This window comes from Pleurodeles waltl, chromosome 10, assembly GCF_031143425.1.
Source record: "Pleurodeles waltl isolate 20211129_DDA chromosome 10, aPleWal1.hap1.20221129, whole genome shotgun sequence".
Lineage (NCBI taxonomy): Eukaryota > Metazoa > Chordata > Amphibia > Caudata > Salamandridae > Pleurodeles > Pleurodeles waltl.
In genome coordinates, this window is record NC_090449.1 from 730,593,469 (window position 1) to 730,617,635 (window position 24,167).

Sequence of the window (24,167 nt, forward strand, 5' to 3'; positions counted from 1 at the left end):
GCCAGTCTAGTGGAGTCGACACTATGGCCCTCATTTGGACCTCGGCGGTCTTTTTGCAAGACTGCCGAGGTTCCGCCGGGCCGAAGACCGCCAGTGCAGGCGGTCTCCCACCCAATGTATTATGACTGCTAGCAGCCCTCCACCCTTTTTCAGATGAGGAGCCGCCAGCAGTTATACTGGCGGTCGGCAATGAAGTGGAGGCTACTCCACCTCCACCGCCACGTCATCAGAGCACCGCCCACCAAATCTCAACCCAGGATTCGGCGTGGCAGTGTTCTGGTGACGGAGTGCTGGCGGCAGAGCAGCCCCCATGAATCCCGTTCCCTCCCGGAGGATCACCGGAACAGGTAAGGTGAACGTCTGTTAGGGGAGGGGGGTGGGGGGGGGTGTTGTGTGTTGTGTACGTGCATGGGGGTGTGCATGTGAGAGTGTAGAGGTGTTGTGTGAGTGTGTGTATGCATGCAGTGGGTGTATTGTGTGCATGGGAAATGTGACGAATGTCTGTGTGCATGTGTGCATGCTTGTGTGCATGTATGTGTATGAGTGGTGTGAGCGTGCCTGTAGGGGGTGCGGGTGTGTGTGTGTGTGTGTATCTGGAGGGGTTGGGGAGGGTGTCCTACCACCTTTGCGGGGTGGTCAGGTGGTCGTGGGTGTGGGTGGAGGACTCTGGGGAGGGGAGACCCCAATCAGTGCCAGGGAATGTATTCCCTGGCACTGATAGTGCCTACCGCCGTGGATTTCGTGGCCGTACAAAACCCCACGAAATCCATGGCGGTATGCGGGGTTCTGATACCACCAGCGGTCTAGTGACGGCTGCTGGGCTGGAGACCGAAATCTCCAGCCCAGCAGTCGTTACCATCCTGGCGGTCGGAGTGTAGAAGTGGCGGTTTGGCATGGCGGTAACCGCCATGGCTGTAATTCAATTTTTTTTCCCGCCGGCCTGTTGGCGATATTACCACCACTTTTACTCCGACCACCAGGGTTGTAATGAGGGTCAAGGTACCGAAAATCAAAAAGGACAACATGATGGCAGATGGCAGGCTATGTCTCAAAAGTTAAATGACATTGAAAATTGAATGCAGCATAACAACCTTCTCATATTGGGGATCACGAAGGGAATGATGGGGATGATCCTAGAAGGTATATTGTCTACCTATTTCAGCAGTCCTTTCTCCAACTCAGCAACTGGGATATTAATTGCCAGATACAGCAGCCAGACAGATTTCCATTTCGTAATCCAAACAAGGGTAGGGCAGTCAATTATCCATGGTCTATCCTAATGTACATGGGAAATGTTTTATGTTCAGGCAACACATATTCCAGCTGGCCCATCCTAAAAAGCTGGGCAACGCTTGTACAGTGGAGTTCTTCATGAGGTCCGACTTCTATTGGGATTAAGAAACAGTGGAATGCAGCTGGCACCTACGTGAGACAATCTCATAATTTCAGACACTTGGCACCATGGTCTCCTTATTGGAGCCTGCTAATCTAAAAAAAATACTTTAAGGGCCAAAAGGTGTACTGTCAAGATCCAGCAAAAACACAAAGCTTGTTAAAACAATGAGGCAAATGTAATGATTAGCGTGTTGACTCTATTACCTGAGTTGTCTGCTATGGGCTAACTATGGGGCATGTGGCAGTGTTTTCTAAATTGTATCCAGCCGTCTGGGCCATATTATTTTTTCCCTTATCTTTTTAACATGTTGATTTTGGGCATATTATTAGTCAGCATGGGTTTATGCTGGGTGGCCTTTCACTTTTTTTCTTTTACTTGGTGGGGGTTTATGTTGCTAGATTTATTGAACACCCCTGGAGTTGGGGTCTGCTGACAGCCGGGTTTCTTATTCACCAAACGTGGACCATGTGTTTCACACCAACGTTTTTAAAGTCCTTCTTGGCCGAGCAGGACAGGAATGGGTTTGGGTGTGGGTGGCTGGGCATGGGAGGGGTGGGTGGGATGGGGCGGTTTTGGAGGGAGGTTTTGTATGGAAAGTAAGGGTGTGCACAAGGTTTGGAGTCAGAGTAAAGCAACCTTGGCGGGGCAACAGTGTTCCACAGAGGTAAAAACTGGACATATAGCATCCATGAAGGTAGTGGAGTTCAATAATGTTATCATGCTTAGGAGATGGTTCTCGTCTATTCATTGATAATATTGATTGTGGTCGCAACCAGAGGCTGAAGAGTCTTAGCTGGAGTATCAATGGTATGCGCTCCACTGCTAAGGTTATATTTTTCAGAGAAGAACTCAGAACCCTTAAACCTCATCTTCTCTGTATTCAGGAGACCCATCTCACTACCAGCAAATTTTGCAATTTGAGTAGGTTAGGCTATCACACCCTCACTGCAACTGAAATTGATGTTCCAAAGAGGAGATGGTATTACTTTCCAGGAATAGGGAATGGGTTTCTCATCAGGTTAAACTAGGTAGGTTTGAGAGATAACTGACTGCATGTACACTATGCATGGTCTATGCTGCAACTATCGATGACCTCACAATGGTCAATCTTTTTCTGGGTGAACTCAGTATGTGCCAGACCCAATTGGCTTGTTCAAAATATTAGGTGGCACGCCTATTGAGTTTCAAGAATAGTGAGTAGATGGGTCATCTAATGGCCTTTCAATGTAAGGAAAATCTCTACAAAAACTTGATTTTGGGTATAATAGACGCTAAGAGCAAGGTTGTTACAAGCTGTCTCAAGATACTATCACTCATTCATCAATATTATTTTAACATTTACATAAAAGACTGTTGGCCAACCAGGGTAGGATTAATTGCTATCTTCAGACAGCAAGACCCAATCAACTCACTGCAGAGCAGAGGGCAGAGCTGGATATCCCAATAACCAGGGAGTAGATCGATACAGCTATTACATAGTTAGCAAGAGGCTAAAGCAGTGTGCCCAGACTAAATCCCGACAGAATTCTATAAACAGTTCAAAAATATCTCATCCCCTCTTTTTTATTGACTTCCTTGGCCTTTAGGACATCAATGCCACCAGCTTGGGGGTAAAGTTACTTTTCCATATTTCTGAAAAAGCACAAGGATCTGCTCAATTGTGGTACATATCGCCCCTATTTCATTAATTATTTGTGACTCTAAAATTCACACTAGAGTATTATTCAATCCACTTGCAGCAGTTATACCTTCACTAATCCTTCCAGTGCAACATGAATTTGTCCCCATAGTACAAAAGACCTCTTCTGGAAGAAATAGATGTACTGTGGAAAATATAGACAGAAGATGTTATACTGTTTCTACTAAAATAATGGACATCAGAACTTCAAAATGTGGGAACTGAGGTCCACCAGAGGCTGTCTGACCAATTCCTGGCTAGCTCACAGTGCCTCACCTGAACCCTTAACCTTACTGGGGTGCAAGGTGATTATGCAACCTGAACATGACACTCTGATCCCAAGGGAACTGTGGAAACTGATCTTATACTTTCTTTGTCTCACTCATGCATGCCCAGGTGAAATACAAGAGACGTACAAGATATGTTTTCAATACATTTATTGAAACAATCATAGTCATGCATAGACAGAATGAGCTGCGATAATTAGGCAGATGAAACAAAGCAATGTTATTAGCATTATGAGCATGGCAAAGAGAATTAACAATTCAACCATGGTAAATGATTTCTAGATATTCCTAACTATCGCTAACCCTATAATGAGAGCATAGTGAGTGTACCTTCTGTCCTTGCCACATCTAAGAGGAGAGCTTTAGCCCCCATACCTGGAGAACTGAACCAGGAATCGGCCTGTAGTGTAGCTGCCAATCCTTCTCTGCAGACAGGAAGATCAGCACTAAGAGAGCTGCATGTCAAACACAGCGTTCATCCCAAGGTGATTGTGGCTGGAGTACCCCTCTGACGCCCCTGGGTCAGTGCATTGTTTATATAATCAAAGCTACACTGTACTAGAGGCACATCCCTGATGCAGTGATATGTCTAGAATTTAGAAACTGTCTCCATCAGGCAACATAAGTGCTAGGATATTCTAGCTCTGAGCAGAATGTACAAATTACTTGTGGAGAAAGGCTGACTAAAAATGTATTCTTAGATTAATATCTAGCAAGCCTAAGTATATAAAATGTCACTGCTAAAAGTGGTCAGCTAAAACGTGTAAAATGTCAAATATAGAACAAAGCTAAAATGGAGAACCAACATGGATCCAAGAGGGCAACACTACACACTCTCTTTGCTGTGAAATAAAAAATGTTTACCTCAACAAGCAAATCAAACTAGCCATTAAAATATGGCAATTTAAAACATAGAATCAATTCAAATAATTTGATAAAACAAGGGCCAAATTTAAAAAATCAAAGGAGGCTTCCAAAATGTCAGTGCCAATGGAATCCAAGATGGATCTCACTCCCACAGATGACAGAACCACAATAGCCTCAGTGAGCAAATCAAAGGAACAAACATAGTTGGTACCCTCAGCTGCCACTGAGGTTGTTGCATCCTCTACAGAACCCTCAGTAGGATATTTCTGAAGAATAGAGTGGCTCATAGAAAGCACCCTGAAACAATGTCAGTCTCATGCGACAACACCAGAAATGAACCCTCAATGGGGACATCTGCAGATCCATATTCATAAATGTTTCCAATTGCGTTGCAAGACAGAAATCATGTGCACAGTTGAAAGGGCACCAAAGACAGCGGAACACAGGGTGCACACAATAAAGCCAGACTGGCCGAAAAGACACAGACCAGTTTTCATTTAGTTCCTCCAAAAAAGGTCAGCAAAAGTACTATATCATGAGTTCACAACACAGCTGGATGTGTGGTAGCTCCATCACCATTTGGCCTAGAGGTGGGGCATCCATTGTGGAGCAGCAAAAATCTAACCAAAATACCACCTATGAAGAAAAACACAAGTGGTATGCCACCAAATACACTAAAAAACTAAGTAGTATTACTCCGGAAACAAAATGGTGTGTGCTGACAAAGCCAGACCCAACTGCTTTAAAAAAATATACAACACCTGTGGTGTTAGAAGCATTAAAGATGTGAATCGCAGCTCACCAAATTGTCAGAGAAACTGTGTTTAACAGCGATTGTGTTTAATAGGGCGACTTTGCAACTTGCAGTCCTAATGTTTTACAGGCAGATGTAAGTGCCACATTTTTCTGAAACAATAAGGCCTTTAGTTTGCTCAGCTTGTCAAATTAAACATTAAATGTCGGAATAGAAGGCTACAAGCTGACGACTCTAATCTCATGCTCGGGAGGAAAGAGCACATTGTTACAACATGTCACTATTTGCAAGCCACTGAGTATTGTGAGAAAGTAGTAAATATTACATTAATAAAGACACATAAAGATAGACAAAACAATTTTGCCTGACATTGTAGATGGTTTTTCCACACTGTAGATTTATTGAAGACATTCTTCCCTCGCAATGTACACGTGATTTTGTGGACTGGATTGGTGTGGGGTGGACTGGATTGTAGTGGGGTGAATTGTGGTAGATTGGACTGGGGTGAATTGGGTGTGAGTGGGGTGAATTGGGTGTGAGTGGTGTGGCTTGGATCGGGGTGAGGTGGATTGGACTGGAGTGGGGCAAATTGTTTTAGATTGGACTGGATTGTTTGGGATTGGTGTGGGGCAGGGTGGATCAGTGCGGGTTTGAGTGGAGCAAGTTTTTTTGAATTAAAGTGGGGCAGATTGGAGTGGGACAGACTAAAATGGACTGGAGTGGGCAGGTTGTTTTGGATTGACATGGGGAAGATTACTTTGGACTGGAATGGGGCACATTGGAGCAGGGCAGATTGTTTTGGATTGGAGTGGGGCAAATTGTTTTGGATTGGAGTGGGGCAGATTGGAGTGAAGCAGATTGTTTTGGATTGGAATGGGGCAGATTGGAGTGGGGCAGATTGCTTAGGATTTGCATGGGCAGACTGGAGTGAGGCAGATTGTTTTGGACTCGGGTGGAGCAGATTGAAATGGGGCAGATTGCATTAGGGTGGATTGGAGTGAGGTGGATTGGGTTGGTGTGGTGTGGTGTGGATGGGAGAGGGGTGGATTGGATGTGAGTGGGGAATTGGAGTGGGATGAATTGGAGTAGGGCAGACTGTTTTGGAGTGGAGTGGGGCAGATGTTATTAGGGCAGATTGGAATTGAGCAGATTGTTTTGCATTAGAGTGGTGCAGAATGGAGTGAGGTGGACTAGAGTGGGGCAGATAATTTTTATTAGAGTGGGGCAGATTGTTTTGTATTGGAGTGCAGCAGATTGGAGTCGGTTAGATGGGAGTGGGGCATATTGTTTTGGATTGGAGTGGGGCATATTGCTTTGAATTGGAGTGGGTCAGGTTGTTTTGAATTGGAGCGAGGCAGATTGTTTTGGAGTGGTGCAGATTGTTTTGGATTATAGTTGGGTAAATGAGTGGTTTTGGATTGAAGTGGGGTGAATTGGTGTGGGGTAAAATGGGGTGGATCATAGTGGGGCAGATTGGAGTGGGGTGGATTGGGGCGTACTGCACGATTATGTGCTAAGGCATTATTTCATAAATAACACATAATAAAGAAACATGTTACATTGCAATATTTCGAACAAAATAATCTTTTGAGAAGAGTGCCCACAAACAAAAACAAAATATAACATGACTAGAAAGTGAGAAAAGAGACTTTACATTCTTACAGGCATCTTCTCTTCTCACCGGTTCAACAAAAGCTCCTTGAATCCCTCCAGCAGGCAACTTTGACTTTCCAGTACTAACCTACAAAACCCAGTGCGTGGGCAGTGCATGCCACACATGTTGTCACACTACAAAATAAACCACCTTAGAGCAGAATTTCCAATCTAACAGGCACGTCCTTCAGAAAAACAATTGAAATATTTCTATTTAAATTCTCAAACTGATAAAAACGTCCCAGATGAGCTAATTATTTATTTATTTGTAATTCTGTGCTTTACATTACATCAAAGTAGGAGTTAATCGTATGTTAGTACCTCGTGCTGTAAGCAATCTATTGTAAAAACAGGAAGAACATCAGATGAGTACAATTAGATAAAGCAGAAAGGAAACTTCACCTGTCTGTTATCTGAGTTATGAAGATAAGTGCATCATTGGAGCTTCCTTAACCCATTCGCTGCCAGGCCTTTTCCCCCTCAGGTGCCAAGCCTTTTTTTGGCTATTTGGGGCAGTTTGCGCTTAGGCCCTCATAACTTTTTGTCCACATAAGCTACCCACGCCAAATTTACGTCCTTTTTTTCCAACATCCTAGGGATTCTAGAGGTACCCAGACTTTGTGAGTTCCCCTGAAGGAGACCAAGAAATTAGCCAAAATACATTGAAAATTCGTTTTGTTTCAAACAAATGGGAAAAAAGGGCTGCAGAAGAAGGCTTGTGGTTTTCCCCCTGAAAATGGCATCAACAAAGGGTTTGCGGTGCTAAATCACCATCTTCTCAGCTTTCAGGAACAAGCAGACTTGAATCAGAAAACCCAATTTTTCAAAACAATTTTGGCATTTTACTGGGACATACCTCATTTTTACTATTGTTTGCACTTTCAGCCTCCTTCCAGTTAGTGACAGAAATGGTTGTGAAACCAATGCTGGATCCCAGAAAGCTAAACATTTCTGAAAAGTAGACAAAATTCTGAATTCAGCAAGGGGTCATTTGTGTAGATTCTACCATTCCCTACAGAAAACAACAGCTGAAATAAAAAAATATTGAAATTGAGGTGAAAAAAACAGCCATTTTTCTCCACGTTTTACTCTGTAACTTTTTCCTGCGATGTCAGATTTTTGAAAGCAATATACCGTTACGTCAGCTGGACTCTTCTCATTGCGGGGATGTATAGGGCTTGTAGGTTAATCAAGAAACCTAGGTACCCAGAGCCAATAAATGAGCTGCACCTTGCAATGGGTTTTCATTCTATACCGGGTATACAGCAATTCATTTGCTGAAATATAAAAAGTGAAAAATAGGTATCAAGAAAACCTTTGTATTTCCAAAAAGGCCACAAGATAAGGTGTTGAGAAGCAGTGGCTATTTGCACATCTCTGAATTCTGGGGTCCCCATACTAGCATGTGAATTACAGGGCATTTCTCAAATAGACGTCTTTTTTACACACTGTCTTACATTTGGAAGGAAAAAATGTAGAGAAAGACAAGGGACAATAACACATGTTTTGCTATTCTGTGTTCCCCCAAGTCTCCCGATAAAAATGGTACCTCACTTGCGTGGGTAGGCCTAGCGCCCGCGACAGGATATGCCCCAAGACATAACGTGGAGATATCACATTTTTAGAAAGAAAACACAGTTGTTTTTTACAAAGTGCCTAGCTGTGGATTTAGGCCTCTAGCTCAGCCGGCACCTGGGGAAACCTAGCAAACCTGGGCATTTTTGAAAACTAGACACCTAGGGGAATGCAAGATGGGGTGACTTGTGGGGCTCTGACCAGGTTCTGTTACCCAGAATCCTTTGCAAACCTCAAAATTTGGCTAAAAAAACACTTTTTCCTCACATTTCGGTGACAGAAAGTTCTGGAAACTGAGAGGAGCCCCAAATTTCCTTCCAGCCAGCGTTCCCCCAAGTCTCCCGATAAAAATTATACCTCACTTGTGTGGGTGGGCCAGGTGCCTGCAACAGAAAAAGGCCAAAAACTTGTAGAGATTGAGGGGATAGCACAGCGAGTTGATAAGCACATATTGTTCTTTTATACATTTTTAGGCTGACTCTGCTTTGGGGACCCACACAAGTGAGGTATCATTTTACTTGGGAGACTGAGGGGAACGCTGGGGAGTAGGAAGTTTGTGCTGGAGCGGTGATCGTACAAAGAAAAGTCAGGAAAATATGCTTTTTTAAACACATTTTGAGGTTTGCAGAGGAGTCTGGGTAAGAAATGTTGGGGGATCCACACAAGCCACACCTCCCTGGACTCCTTGGGGTGTCTAGTTTAAAAAAATGTCTGGGTTTGGTAGGTTTCCTAGATGAAGGCCGCACCCAGGACCAAAAACATAGGTGCCCCCTCCCCCCCAAACACAGGTAGTTTTGTAATATATCATTTTGATGTGTCCACATAAGTCTGTGATGTGCCAAACACTAAAATTGTGAAAAGAAACGTACTTAGGTTATGTGAAAAAGACCCCTCACCCACCAATCAAGTTGGTGGCATGCTTCATCATCGGGGTCCCACCTGAGACACCTAGCGTGACACAAATGTGCTGCGACGCCTGATTACAGCTAAGCAGGTTTTGTCATTTTTAACCACACATACTGGTTGGATTTGGCACGAGGGTGAGTGATGGTTCAGCAGATCAAATTTTATTAACAAGAGATTTCACAAAAGTGAAATGCACTGTTAATAACTGAAAGGCCCAAAAACTGAACCAATGACTCACAGCTCGTGAGCTGTAAAGCCACGGCAAGGCACCAACCGCTTTACAGTCCATTCACACACCTTTCATACATGACATGCACAACACCATTCACGCCGCCAGCCACGGGCCCAGCACATTACAACACTCGCATCGACAAACAGCACCACTCAAGGGCCCATCACTTTCATACGCCCACATGCCTGATACAGCAATCACACCAACTGATGTGTGTGGACTGGCGTTTGGCTGGGCACCGCCAGCCAAGCACCACCCCACGCACACCGCCAGCAAAGCGCCACCCTACACACCCCGCCAGCCAAGCGCCACCCCATGCAGACCGCCAGCCAAGCACCACCCCACGCACACCGCCAGCCAACCCCCACCCCACACACACCGCCAGCCAAGCGCCACCCCACACACACCGCCAGCCTAGCACCATCCCACACACACTGCTAGCCATGCGCCACCCCACGCAGACCGCCAACCAAGCGCCACCCCACGCACACCGCCAGCCAAGCACCACCCCACGCAGACCGCCAAGCAAGCGCCACCCCACGCACAACGGCAGCCAAGCACAACCCCACGCACACCGCCAGCCAAGCGCCACCCCACGCACACCGCCAGCCAAGCGCCACCCCACACACACCATCCCTTTTTTTGTTTGTTTTTAAACAACAAAAAAACCACTAATCATAAATAAGTACAAAACATAAGCTCTAACTGAATACATGACTAATGCCAACCGTGAGACTGAACATATAAAAATATAAAACAGCAGTTTACGCTCACGAAATTTCCCAATAATTCTTCTGTGTGTGGTAGCTCCTGAAACAGCCACCCACACACAGCCCAGGTTTTGAAGGACAATCAGGGCAGTACGTCCTAGTCTCCTTCCTGATACCTCGTCGAGCACAGATTCTACATCTCTTAGCAGGAAAGTTTTTTTTGGCCGTGGGAGGAATGTGCTCAGCAAAGTGAGGATCTTTCAATCTAGCCACATCCTCCACCACTGCTTCTCTAGGAACTATTGCCTGTTCCAGCACAACAAGGCTAGCTATGATAGACTCCTGAAATTTCACAAATGTCATCCTTGATTTTGGAGAACTATCCTTGAACACAAAAAAAGCATTAAAAGTTGCCAAGTGGAACAAGTGAACCGCTAATTTCTTGTACCAAACAGAAGACTTACGAGCAGCAGTGTAAGGTTCCAACCTCTGATCTACTCTATCAACACCACCCATGTGCTTATTATAGTCTAAGATGCACACAGGTTTGCGCACTTCAGCAACCTGACCCCAAACAGCCACAGGTGAAGTACTCTCATCATGGATGGTACTTAGCATGTATACATCCCTCTTGTCTACAAATTTCAGAGCTAGCAGCTCATCATTCCGCAAGGCACTGCACTGTCCCTTCTCAAGTTTTTTACAGACAAGCTCTCTTGGATAGCCTTTCCGATTAGAGCGGATTGTGCCACAAGCAACAGTGTCCACTCTGAACAACTCCTTGAACAACTGAAATCCAGTGTAGAAGTTATCTACATATAAATGGTGACCTTTGTTAAACAGTCGTCTACCAAGTTCCCACACAATTTTCTCACTAACTCCAAAAGTGGGTGGACAACCAGGGGGGTCAATATTGGAATCCCTACCAGTGTAGACCCGGAAATTATAAACCTATCCTGTACTGCTTTCAGACAGCATATACAATTTAATTCCATACCGTGCCCTCTTGCTAGGAATGTACTGCCTAAAAACCAAACGACCCTTGAACAGGACCAAAGACTCTTCTACAGATATTTCTTTGCCTGGAACATAGATCTCTGAAAACTGATCTACCAAATGATCAAGGACAGGTCTAATCTTAAAAAGACGGTCAGAATCAGGATGATCTCGTGGCAAGGCTAAAGCATTATCTACAAAATGCAAAATCCGAAGAAGAAGCTCATACCGGTTACGACTCATGATGGCAGGAAATATAGCAGTTGCCATCAAGGGACTAGTAGACCAATATGAAGATAGCGATGGCTTCCTTATCAGCCCCATCAAAAAAGTTAAACCCAAGAACTTTTTTAACTCTTCCAGATTTGTGGGAATCCACCGGCTAGCTCTAGAGTGTGGCCTAAGTCTGGCAGCGTTGTCCCTCAAAAACTGCTCTGCATACAAATTAGTCTGCTCAACAATCTCTTCCAAAAATATATTGTCCAAAAACAACTCAAAAAAGTACACGGAAAAAAAGTTTCCCGTATTAACTCGACACCCTGGAAAACCAGTAAACGCAGGCAACTGTGGCTGCTCCATTATGGTGCAACCCACGTGTCAGGTCTTCCAATGGGAAGCCTTTCAGCCGCTGGCTCCTGCACCATCGGCACATCAGTGTCCTCCTCTAAAACAGGCACTTCATCAGCACTGAGAGTGGCTTCATCATCAGATGATTCCTCTCTGACAGAAAATTCACTTCCAGAATCTTGCACTTCCTCCTCTGCCTCAGATGCAGTCAGTCTCATATTCATGGTCAGAAGATGACTAAAAAAGCACACTAACAACCTGATGAGCGGTCATCCTACGGCTAGCCATGATCCTTCCTACAAAAATTAACTGGACAAATACACCACCAACAACCAGCACTGTGTAAGATAAGTAACAAAGTGTAGCTTTATCACTAAGAGTTACAAACTCAAAAACTATACTGCTCACTTGTCTGAAAAAGCTTGACTCACCAGCAATTACTCTGCACAGCCACAGCAATCACCAATGATATCCCACTAAAAAGAGAAAAAAAAAGCAAATTAGACATAAGACAACACAATAATCATTGTGCATAAATCTAAGGACAATTTCACACACAATCCTGCATTCAGTACACCACCTACAAACATATCATTCATGCAAGGCAACAATACTCACTTGGAGTAAATTTATTTACTTACCTAAAACATGCAACCACGCAAACCGCAGGACAACTACTGCCAAAACTGCAACAAGCCACAGGAAAGTCGGCAAAAGCTTTGAACTAGAACAAAAAGGAGAAAAACTGGTATTATCATAAAAGCAAATACTTCGCCAGTTGACAAACTCCGCCACCAACCATTTTTAAATTTTCCCTTGTGTCTAGTGTTCTCTGCTTGGAGGAAGATGGGCCTAAAAAAAATAGGCCAATCTGCCCCCAAGGGGGGCAGAAATGCCATAGAATATATTGCCCCCTTTGGGGGTGACCCTTGCCCAAGGGGCCAACCCCCCACACAAAGCACACACATGATCTCTGGAGCTAAGTGTATTCTGCCCCCCTTGGGGGCAGATGGGCCTAAAAAAGAAAAAAATAGGCCGATCTGCCCCCAAGGGGGGTCAGAAATCACCCAGATTACATTACCCCCTTTGGGGGGTGACCCTTGCCCAAGGGGCCACCCCCCACACAAAGCACACACACACACATACATTATCCCTGGTGCTATGGGCCTAAAATAAAATTGGCCTATCTGCCCCCAAGGGGTGCAGAACTGCCCAATAATGCATTTGTGCCCATGGGGCTGACCCTTGCCCAAGGGGCCGCCCCCCAACACAAAAAAAAAAACAACAACAATAAAATCCCTGGTGTCTAGTGGCTTTCTGCCCCCCTTGGGGGCAGATCGGCCTAAAAATAAGGCCAATCTGCCCCCAAGGGGGCAGAAACGGCGAGAAATACATTGGCCCCCCAAGAGGAGCGACCCTTGCCCAAGGGGCCACACCCCCACACAAAGCACACACACATACATATAGTATCCCTGACGCTATGGGGATTCTGACCCCCTTGGGGGCAGAAAGGCCTAAAAAAAATAGGCCTATTTGCCCCCAAGGGGGGCAGAACTACCCAATAATACATATGGGCCCCTGGGGGCGACCCTTTCCCAAGGGGCCGCCCCCAACACAAAAAAAAAAAAACAACAATAAAATCCCTGGTGTCTAGTGGCTTTCTGCCCCCATTGGGGGCTGATCGGCCTAAAAATAAGGCCAATCTAGAAACGACAAAAAATGCATTCGCCCCCTAAGGGGAGCGACCCTTGCCCAAGGGGTCGTTCCCCCACACTAAAAACACACACAAATCCCTGGTGTCTAGTGGGCATTCCTGCTGCCCGATCGCATCGCGATCGGGCAGCAGGAATGCTCAAAGAGGCATCCCCCCCCAGCACGGAGGTAAAAAACTCACCTTCTTCTTAGACGCGCTGGAAGCAAATGGCTTCCAGCGCGTCTTTCACCCTTTCATGATGTCAGCGCGCGATCGCGCGCTGACGTCATGGGGGGTTGGAGGGGCGGGGGTGGAAGGGGAAGGGATTCCCCTTTCAGCCCTGGCCTGGAAGGGTGGGGGGGGGGGGGGGTGGCCCTCAGGGGGGAGCGCTAGCGCTTCCCCCGAGGGCCGGTCCCAGGACATAATGGTTACATCCATGGCGCCACACGGGCGCAGCCATGGACGTAACCATTACGTCCTTGGCGACGAATGGGTTAAAGGACGTAAGAATACACATTTGTAGCAAGTGGCCCTCTGTACTGTTTACATGGGAGCACCCATTAGAATTAAAGAAGAGCAGCAATTTTTATTTTGTAATACAGAATGTGTGCCACACATGCAGTAGTTGCGCAATCAAATGTGGGCTTGCTGTATTACAGAACCACTCCCACAAATAAGCAGACCTTGGGGCTGTGCAGAATATGTGCCACCCAGGAAAACTGCAAACCCTTTGTGCATGCCCCAGTTTACCCTGTTGGTGTTGACATGAAGGATGCCATTTATGTAAGAGGGTGTTGCATACTGTAGTCACATATGGGCCACACCTTTTTTTTAAAAAATGCGTCCAATTAGACGTGGGTTGCATATGCATACACATTGGAAGTGCTGTTGGAACTGCTTTGAGAGGGCTTGCCCATGCCCACCATGCTCTCCTGCCCCCGATAGGTTGCCTGAGGTGAGCCATCCACATGCAGACATATGAGGCTATTTAGACCTCACTGGTGCCTGCAAGTCAACCTTCACCTGCCCGATTCAGAACTGAATTATTTAACTCCTTCGCTGCCAGGTCTTTTCCCCCTCAGGTGGCAGGCCTTTTTTTGGCTATTTGGGGCAGGGCGCGCTTAGGCCCTCATAACTTTTTGTCCACATAAGCTACCCACGCCACATTTGCGTCCTTTTTTTCCAACATCATAGGGATTCTAGAGGTACCCAGACTTTGTGGGTTCCCCTGAAGGAGACCAAGAAATTAGCCAAAATACAGTAACATTTTTGTTTTGTTTTAAAAAAATTGAAAAGGGGCTGTAGAAGAAGGCTTATGTTTGTTTCCCTGAAATTGGCATCAACAAAGGGTTTGCAGTGCTAAAATCACCAGCTTCCCAGCTTTCAGGAAAAGGCAGACTTGAATCAGAAAACACAATTTTTCAACACAATTTTGGCAGTTTACTGGGACATACCCCATTTTTACAATTTGTTGTGCTTTCAGCCTCCTTCCAGTCAGTGACAGAAATGGGTGTGAAACCAATGCTGGATCCCAGAAACCTAAACATTTCTGAAAAGTAGACAAAATTCTGAATTCAGCAATGGGTAATTTGTGTAGATCCTACAAGGGTTTCCTACAGAAAATAACAACTGAAATAAAAAGATATTGAAATTGAGGTGAGAAAAACAGCCATTTGTCTCTACGTTTTACTCTGTAACTTTTTCCTGCAATGTCAGAATGTTGAAAGCAATATACTGTTACGTCTGCTGGACTCTTCTGGTTGTGGGGATATATAGGGCTTGTAGGTTCATCAAGAACCCTAGGTACCCAGATCAAATAAATGAGCTGCACCTTGCAGTGGGTTTTCATTCTATACCGGGTATACAGCAATTCATTTGCTTAAATATAAAGGGTGAAAAATAGGTATCAAGAAAACCTTTGTATTTCCAAAATGGGCACAAGATAAGGTGTTGAGGAGCAGTGGTTATTTGCACATCTCTGAATTCTGGGGTGCCCATACTAGCATGTGAATTACAGGGCATTTCTCAAATAGACGTCTTTTTTACACACTGTCTTATATTTGGAAGGAAAAAATGTAGAGAAAGACAAGGGGCAATAACACTTGTTTTGCTATTCTATGTTCCCCCAAGTCTCCCGATAAAAATGGTACCTCACTTGTGTGGGTAGGCCTAGCGCCCGTGACAGGAAGTGCCCCAAAACACAACGTGGACATATCAAATTTTCGCAAAGAAAACAGAGGTGTTTTTTGCAAAGTGCCTACCCTGTGGATTTTGGCCTCTAGCTCAGCCGGCACCTAGGGAAACCTACCAAACCTGTGCGTTTTTGAAAACTAGAGACCTAGGGGAATCCAAGACGCGGTAACTTGTGGGGCTCTCACCAGGTTCTATTACCCAGAATCATTTGCAAACCTCAAAATGTGGCTAAAAAAACACTTTTTCCACACATTTCGGTGACAGAAAGTTCTGGAATCTGAGAGGAGCCAGAAATTTCCTTCCACCCAGCATTCCCATAAGTCTCCCGATAAAAATGATACCTCACTTGTGTGGGTAGGCCTAGTGCCCACGACAGGAAATGCCCCAAAACACAACGTGGACACATCACATTTTTCCACAGAAAACAAAGGTGTTTTTTGCAAAGTGCCTACCTGTGGATTTTGGCCTCTAGCTCAGCCGGTACCTAGGGAAACCTACCAAAGCTGTGTATTTTTTAAAACTAAAGACCTAGGGGAATCCAAGACGGGGTGACTTGTGGGGCTCGCACCAGGTTCTGTTACCCAGAATCCTTTGCAAACCTCAAAATGTGGCTAAATAAATACTTTTTCCTTACATTCGGTGACAGAAAGTTCTGGAACCTGAGAGGAGCCACAAATTTCCTTCCACCCAGCGTTCCCCCAAGCCTCCCAACGGGGGCAGATATGGCCAAGAGTAATGTGTCCCCATGGGGAGTGACTCTTGCCCAAGGGGGCTGCCCCCCCAACAAAACACACACATACACACACACACACCAATCCCTGGTGTCTAGTGGTATCTGCCCCCCTTGGGGGCAGATTGGCCTAACAAAAATAGGCCGATCTGCCCCCAAGGGGGGCAGAAATGGCCTAAATACAATTTTCCCCCCAGGGGAGTGACCCTCACCTAAGAGGTCGCTCCCCATACATAAAAAACATAAAGTAAATAAAAAATATATATATATCCCTGGTGTCTAGAGATTTCTGCCCCCCATGGAGGCAGATTGCCCTAATTATATTAGGCTGATCTGCCCCCAGGGGGGCAGAAATGGCCTGAGCACAATTTGGCCCCCTAGGGAGTGACCCTTGCCCAAGGGGCCGCTCCCCTCATGTAAATTTCTAAAAAAAATAAAGTCCCTGGTGCCTAGTGCAGAAATGCCCAGAATGACATTGAAAGAAAGGAAAAGCCTTTCCTTTCTTCCGATGTTCCTCCCGCCCCCCTCCTCCCAAGCGGAAGAGAAATGCTTAGCATTTCTCTTCCGCATCGCGACGGGAGGTGACCTCTGATCATCAGATGTCACTGGGGGTGATGGTGGGGTTGGCAGTGAAAGGGGAAGCGATTCCCCTTTCATCCCTGACGGGGGGTGTGGGTGGAGTCTTGTGGGAAAGCATGGAAAGCTTTACAGTGTTAGTTATTGTGGTCTTTGCTAGCTTAGACAAAATGTGCTAAAGGTCTTCGACAACACAGAATTTATCATTTTGTTAGAGAGAATGAACCCAGGATAACATGAACAGAAACATGACCTCCAATAAAAAGACAGACAGCGGCCCAGTCCCCACACACTTACTTGGGATGGGCTCTCTGGCCACTCTAGGCCATTTCAGAACTGGCCTGGCATCTCGAGGCTCCAACCTCACATTAACCTGGAGACCATAAGAGCTCTAACCCACACCCACACCAACCAGCCAACAACCAAGAAACCTGGGAATAATAATTCTAGATGACTAGTTCAACATGACAGCACAAGTCAACACAGTCACTTCCTCCTGCTTCCATATACTCTGCATGCTCCACAAGATCTTTAAGTGGCTACCCTGGAACACTAGATGCACCATGATGCAAGCACTCATTACAATCATCAATGGACTCTTCATCAGAATGTCTAACTATCTCCTCTACTGACACCAGATCATCCAGAACCTCCCAGCGAGACTCACCTCAACCTCCCACGATGCACTCATAGTGCACCATATCTCAGAAAGATCTACTGGCTCCCCATTAAAAAATGCAGCCCATTCAAACTCACACACGCGTACAAGGCACTGCACAACATTGGACCAACATACCTTAACAACACTCACCAGAAACCTGTTCTCAGCTTCACTCACACACCCGCCCCTACATCTGCAAAAGCAGAATGGGAGGTCTACATTCTCCTACATCGCACCCAGGACCTGGACCGAACTCCCTCTTCACATTAGGGCCTCCTCCTCACTTTTTGAATCCTGCAGGACGTTGAAGACCTGACTCTTCGACTAATTGCTCCGGGCTGTCTCCCATCAACCTCAGTTGTACGCCTGGATACACTACTAGATGATTAGCCACACTAGACAAATCACATGACATGACATATTGTAAATGGATAAGGCAACCAAACAGAGAAACCTGTAATTAAACAATGGGCCTAATTTAGAGTTTGGCTTACAGACTACTCCGCCACAAACATGACGGATATCTTGTTCACCTTATTACAGTGCTGTGGGATATAAAACTCTTGCAGTAAGATGTGCAGGATGTCCGCCAGATTTGTGATGGAGTAACTTATCCACCAAACGCTAAATCAGGCCCAAAGTATAATGTACTGGAACTGTGGAGTTGTGCAGGAGAAATCATTCAGAGGATTTTCATGCTTTGAGACAACAAAATGGAGGCTTTTGTGAGGTCTTCCCACAGTGAAATATTTTGAAGACTTAAGGTTAGGCCACACTCAAAGCTCCTGTTCCTGGAGAACGAACCTCATTAACCAAAACAGCTGAGTATTTACTGATTATTTATTGGTACCACCTAGGTTACTTTTTAGCAATGTAATTAATTCCTTTACAATTAAATGAGATGAATTGATTAATTCTTTGGTGACAAAAAAAAACCAAAATTCACATCATAAATTATATCACAAAATATTTTTTTCATTAATGCCTACTAATATAGTGCTATTATAGTAATTCTGAAATTCCCCTTGCAGCAGTAAAAATGTATGATGGAACAACGAATGCTGAAACAGCGCATGCCTGAACAACGCGGTCGGAACAACGACCGCTTTGTTACCACAAATGCCTTTACCATGCATACCTTTATGTTTTTTCATTGGAAAAGTATGCCTAGTCAAGGCATGTGTGGGAACAGCATGCGTGGTTCTAGCATGCAACCCCCCACCTGCCCTAAGGCCCAGAAGTACCCTACCCCTAATACTAAAACTACCCATACCCCACCACCCCTAAAACAAAACTATGCTAGATACCTCACACCAACCCTGAGCCCTAAACCCTCCCCGACCTCCCCCACCCGCCCTAAAATCAATCGCCCCCCACCGGCCCCTAAAAACAAAACTACACCAATCCCCAATCCCCACCCCAACAACCAAACTACCCCGACTCCCACCCCCAAAAACCTAACCATCCTGACCCACCCACCCTCAAAACAAAAGTACCCTGACCCCCACCCCCAAAAACTTAACTACCCGATTCCCCCACCCCAAACATCAAACTACCCGATCCCCCACCCCCAAAAACCAAACTACCATGACCCCCCACACCCACCCCCAAAAACCTAACTACCCCGACCCCCCCACCCCCAAAAACCAAACTACCCCGATCCCCACATCCACAAAAACCAAACTACCCAATCCCTCACCCCAAAAACAAAACTACCCCGATCCCCACCCCCAAAAACAAAACTACCACGACCCCCAGCCCTGCCCCTAAAAACAGAACTACCCCGATCCCCCCACCCCTAAAAACAGAACTGCCCCATCCCAATGCCCCTAAAGACCAGAACTACCCCGATCCCCCAACCCACAACTAAAAAAACGAACTACCCGACCCCCCACCCCGCCCCAAGCCCTTAATCCACACCCACCCCTAAAAGCTAGCCCCCAACCCTGCACCAGCTCCACTTACCTGACTGTGTCCTCTCCCGATGCACTCTCCTTTTTTCTCTGCCTTAACCACACATATGCATTGCTCAGCACATGCGTGGTTAAGCGAGAGAAAAAGCAAGTTGTTGTTAACACAAGCGTGGTTCCACTTGCATTAACAACAAAGTCGTCGTTCCGGACTTTTCCCACATTAAAATCCTCTCCTGTATTCGGAGACCACTAATCCCTACCAAAGTCATCCATAGTTTGAAGGAAACTTACGACTGTAAGAAGCCATAATGAAACCTTTGCCACTTGAGATATTTTGATGAAAAAGCATCTGAAAATATTAACAGAGGGCCTTATATTTTTTTTAATATATATTTTTCTACATCAACCTTATTCTCTACCTCATTTATAGTGTACGATTACAGTTTTTTGCTTGTAGGTCTGTTTTACATGACCAATCCCCTCTGTCATATTTACTGCAGTTATTTAACATCTCTTCATATGGAATTGTCTAAAGTGGATAGTTTTTAAGATGATACCACATAGATTGAATGTAACCTGCATTTTTCTGGTGAAACGGTTATGATTAATGAACAAGACAAGTAATGTTGGTGGGCAGCAGAGTGGAGGATCAATTAAGGGAGGCAAACCAGGATCTTTTTCGATCTACAAGCAGATGTACAACAACTAACTGTGTGCAATAAGATCAAACCTTGCACAACAATCCTGAAATCGCTTGACAGTCTAACAGAATGTAGCAATGTGGCTCTGCTGAGGCAAGAGGTTGCCCAGCTGAAGCCAAGTGATTTGACATGAGGAGCCAAATGACTGACAAATTCTAATGTACAGATTCTTTTCTGGCTACAGTGTATTGATTGGGGATGAGAAGTCAACAATGTAGAGAAGAAACCATGCAGCCAAGAAGAAACATGAACGCAATAGAATGTACAAGCAGTGTCATGACTCATGGATCAGTTAGGTTTCTAGTCTGCACAAAATAAATGAAACAATAGAAGTAAACTGTAAAAAACACATTGGCTTAGAATTATTTTCTTAAGGCAAGGCTATTTTCCAAAATGGTGGGTGGCTCTTTCTATACTTGAAGCATCTTTCACTGTGTTATAATGACTTCAGTGACCTCTGTACCTTTTGAAAAATCATGCTACAATTGTCAATGTCCAAGTTATTACAGTTAGGAGATTTGGTGTCACCCTAATCCTAAAACAGAGTTTCCCTATTGCTGGTGAATGCTACCTTGTAGACGGAGTGCTTCTGTTGCCTGGTCCCCCCAAAACTTTGACTTTAACATTTCAGAGTTAAACACCCAAGGCATCTTCTGACATGCTTGAGTGCTAACTATTAATGATATCCTTTATTTCAGCACCATGAGTAGCTGAGTAGCTTGAATACAGTATTGTCTGAAACCTGTATATGGTGCATTATCAACAACATTGAGGCAGGAGGCCCTGGTAAACTTGACTACCAATCATTAATGGTCTTCTATCAATTATTCCTGACTCCTCTTTGGCCAATGGCATTCGGTGTGTGAGAGAGGGATGAGGCAGCTCACAGATGCACATTGTCTCTTGGTTGCTATTAGGTTCAGGGTGCCGGTGTAGCCAGGTACCCCTATAACTATAATATTCCTTTCTTACTCATGGAAAAGGTGAAAAATTTAACTCCACCATCCTTGGGCAAGACAAGAAGTAAATCGAAGGACAAATATAAACACACCCTTCAACAAAGTGTGGTGGGGATCTGCACATACAATCCCCGCCCTTGGGCAAGGTGTGGGGAGATTAAAAATCTACACCACCTGCCCATAGGCTTCAAAGGGGAGATTGAAAGGGCCAATGTCCCCTGCCATTGTGCGAGACCGGGGAGATGGCAAAAGCACATTTACAATTCTTTAAGAATCTCTGTTGATGTTTGCAGATGTTAAAAAGGAATAAAATAAATGATGGTGGTAATTACCAGCTGTCCCTCTCCTTTGTGACCTGCTAACTCCTGTGGTCCACAAAGGATTGGGGTAGTTGGCACCTGTCTAAGTGCTCTGGTCACATATTGAAAACAGAACTCTAAGACTGCTCTGTCAACATTTGATGTGCTGGTAGACACCCAATCATCTTTTTCAAACTCGTCCTCACCCATGGACAAGTTGGGGGACAAGGAGTACGCACAATACCAACTCTTGGGCAAGGATAGAATAGTTGAAAACTACACCCTTTGTCTTGCCCTTGGGAAAAGTGGGGGAAAGCAAGCAAATAGAACCCCCATTGTTTGGCATGGGGGAAGTTAATGCCATTTGGCAAGCTGTGGGCATTCATTATCCCAACATATGGGCAAGGCAGGGATAGACTAAAAACTAAAACCCCTCACCCTGAGCAAAGGCAACAGGAATAAATATATTCTGCTTACCTTTGGGCAGAAGCCACACCTCTCCCCCACTGTAGGATTGAGCAGGTTTAGATTAAGAAACTACTTCCCTGCTCTTGTTCAAGAATGGGGTAATAAATATTTCCCCTGCACTTATTGAAGGTAGGGACTGGGGATTACACAACACCAGTTCCCTTGCACAATGCGGGGTGTGGCTAAAAAACTAAACCCATGTGCTTCTGACCAAGTTAGGGAGGATTCAGTGGCAGGAAATGTTACCAACCCACCAATGCAAAAGCTCAGAAAAAAGGAAAGAAAGCCCTCTCCCCTCTATTTCGTTTTTACACATGTATACAAACCATATGAATCCTGTGGACACACTCATAAATATCAGGACACACCAGCAGACACCCACGCCCTCTATCAAATACCACATGGACACCATCAAGCAACCGCACATACATCATCTGACATCCAAATACTTATCACAACACACATCAGGGTTGGGAGGATTAACAGGCAGCAGTTCAACCTCGCAGGCATCTACATCACCGCATATAGAGCAGACTGCCACTACATGAAACTAGATCCTAGTTCAGGTATAGAGTAATAGGAAACCTGTCCTGAGTAAGGATGAAGGCCTCGCACACCTGATGGGTGGCATGCTGTATCATTGGCATCCTCCTGGCATCTCTCCTAATGAGTAGATGCAATTACTACCCTTCAAAGTATAGGGGAGCTTAGTGGGAATCTATGTAGTAGGTAAACTATGCCACTCATGTAGCTTGGGAAGGTGTGAATGTGGGCAGAGGGGAAAGGTGTGTGTGAGGAAAAAATGAATAAAGCTACCAAGTAGGTGGAAAATCACAATTTAATGAATCCCCTAGTGGCAGAGTATAAACAGTGAAGAATGGTTCTATCCATGCCATGAGCTTGCCATGTTTCTGCCCATATCGACTCTAGAAGAAGATGTCACTGGCATTCCTCAGCACTCAACTCATCCTCTCTGCTTGCGCTGATATGTGTAGAATGCAATCAAAAAAGAATACGACTTTCATCCGAAGGCTTGGACCAGTTTCCATCAACAGGAGACACGAGTACGCCTTGGCCAAGAAACACAACAAGTCCTAGCCTTACATTCTTCAGCTTCGAGAAAGAAGCAAACTGAGCATTCGTTTTGGCCTACAGTTAAAAATAATAAGGTGGATGCCTGACATCTGATGTACCCTTCAGATGTGGTAGTATTCTTGAATTCTTCGTTGAGTTCTCACCTGTAGTTGTCTACTTTCTTCAACTTTTGGTGATATTTCAAGAAACCCCTCACCAGGCGTCTCAGATACTCCAACAATACAAAGAGTTTACAACAAGTCCATACAGCCCATTTAGAAAAAAAATCAAATAAAAAAATCACATTTTCACATTGCATTCTTCTAGAATCCACAAATAAAGCATTCATGTCTCATTTCCAACTTTCACAAATGATGGCTGGTTGGGACCTAAGGTTCAGTTGGTGTTCTGGGGAGAGAGATTAGGTGAAGGTAGTAACTTAACTTGGGAATTTCTGATATTTTTAGATTTTGCCTTACAGTTACTATCGACTCATATCAACCCTTTTCTCTCTTGAACTTTCTCTGTTTTCAGAGTACCTACATGAACATTGATTCCTACACTATTGTTATCAAAAAATATAAACGTGTTTTATAACTATCTGTCATCTTTTTCACCTCTCATCATAAAACAATGAATGCAGGGTTGCACAAGGAAATGTGCAAAGTTTTGAGTAAGACTAGTATACCAGAAAATATTAATTAGGCCCAAATTACGACTTTGGCGGTCTTCTTTGAAGACCGCCAAAGCCGCGGGTGCCAGAAGAACACCGCCCACCATATTACGAGTACTGCAGGATTTCCACCACAATTTGGGTGGAAATCCTGCAGTAGCCGTGCTGGCGGTCAGAGGTTCTGTGGCGGATCACCACCAGCCCCAACCCACCAGTAGGACTCCACCAGCCGTATTATGTGCAATAATACGGCCTGGTGGTGTCCTGCTGGCTGGGCGATGCCGGCGGTGGGAGCACCCCTTCCATTCCCTGCCGGATGACCTTCTCCCCAGACCAGGTAAGGTTATCGTCCGACAGGGGAGGGGGGTTTGTATGGTGAGGGGTGTTGTGTGTGCATCTGTGAGTGTGTGGTGTCTGTGTGTGTGCATGAATGTGTGTATGCGTGGTTGTATGTGTATATGAATGTTGAAGTGAATGCGTGTATGCATGTAAGTGTGTTTGCGCGTGTGAGTGGTGTGAATGCGTATTTGTCTGCATGTGAGTATGAGTGTTTGGATGGGTGTGAGTATGCGTGGTTAAATGCATGTCTGCATGTTGAAGTGAATG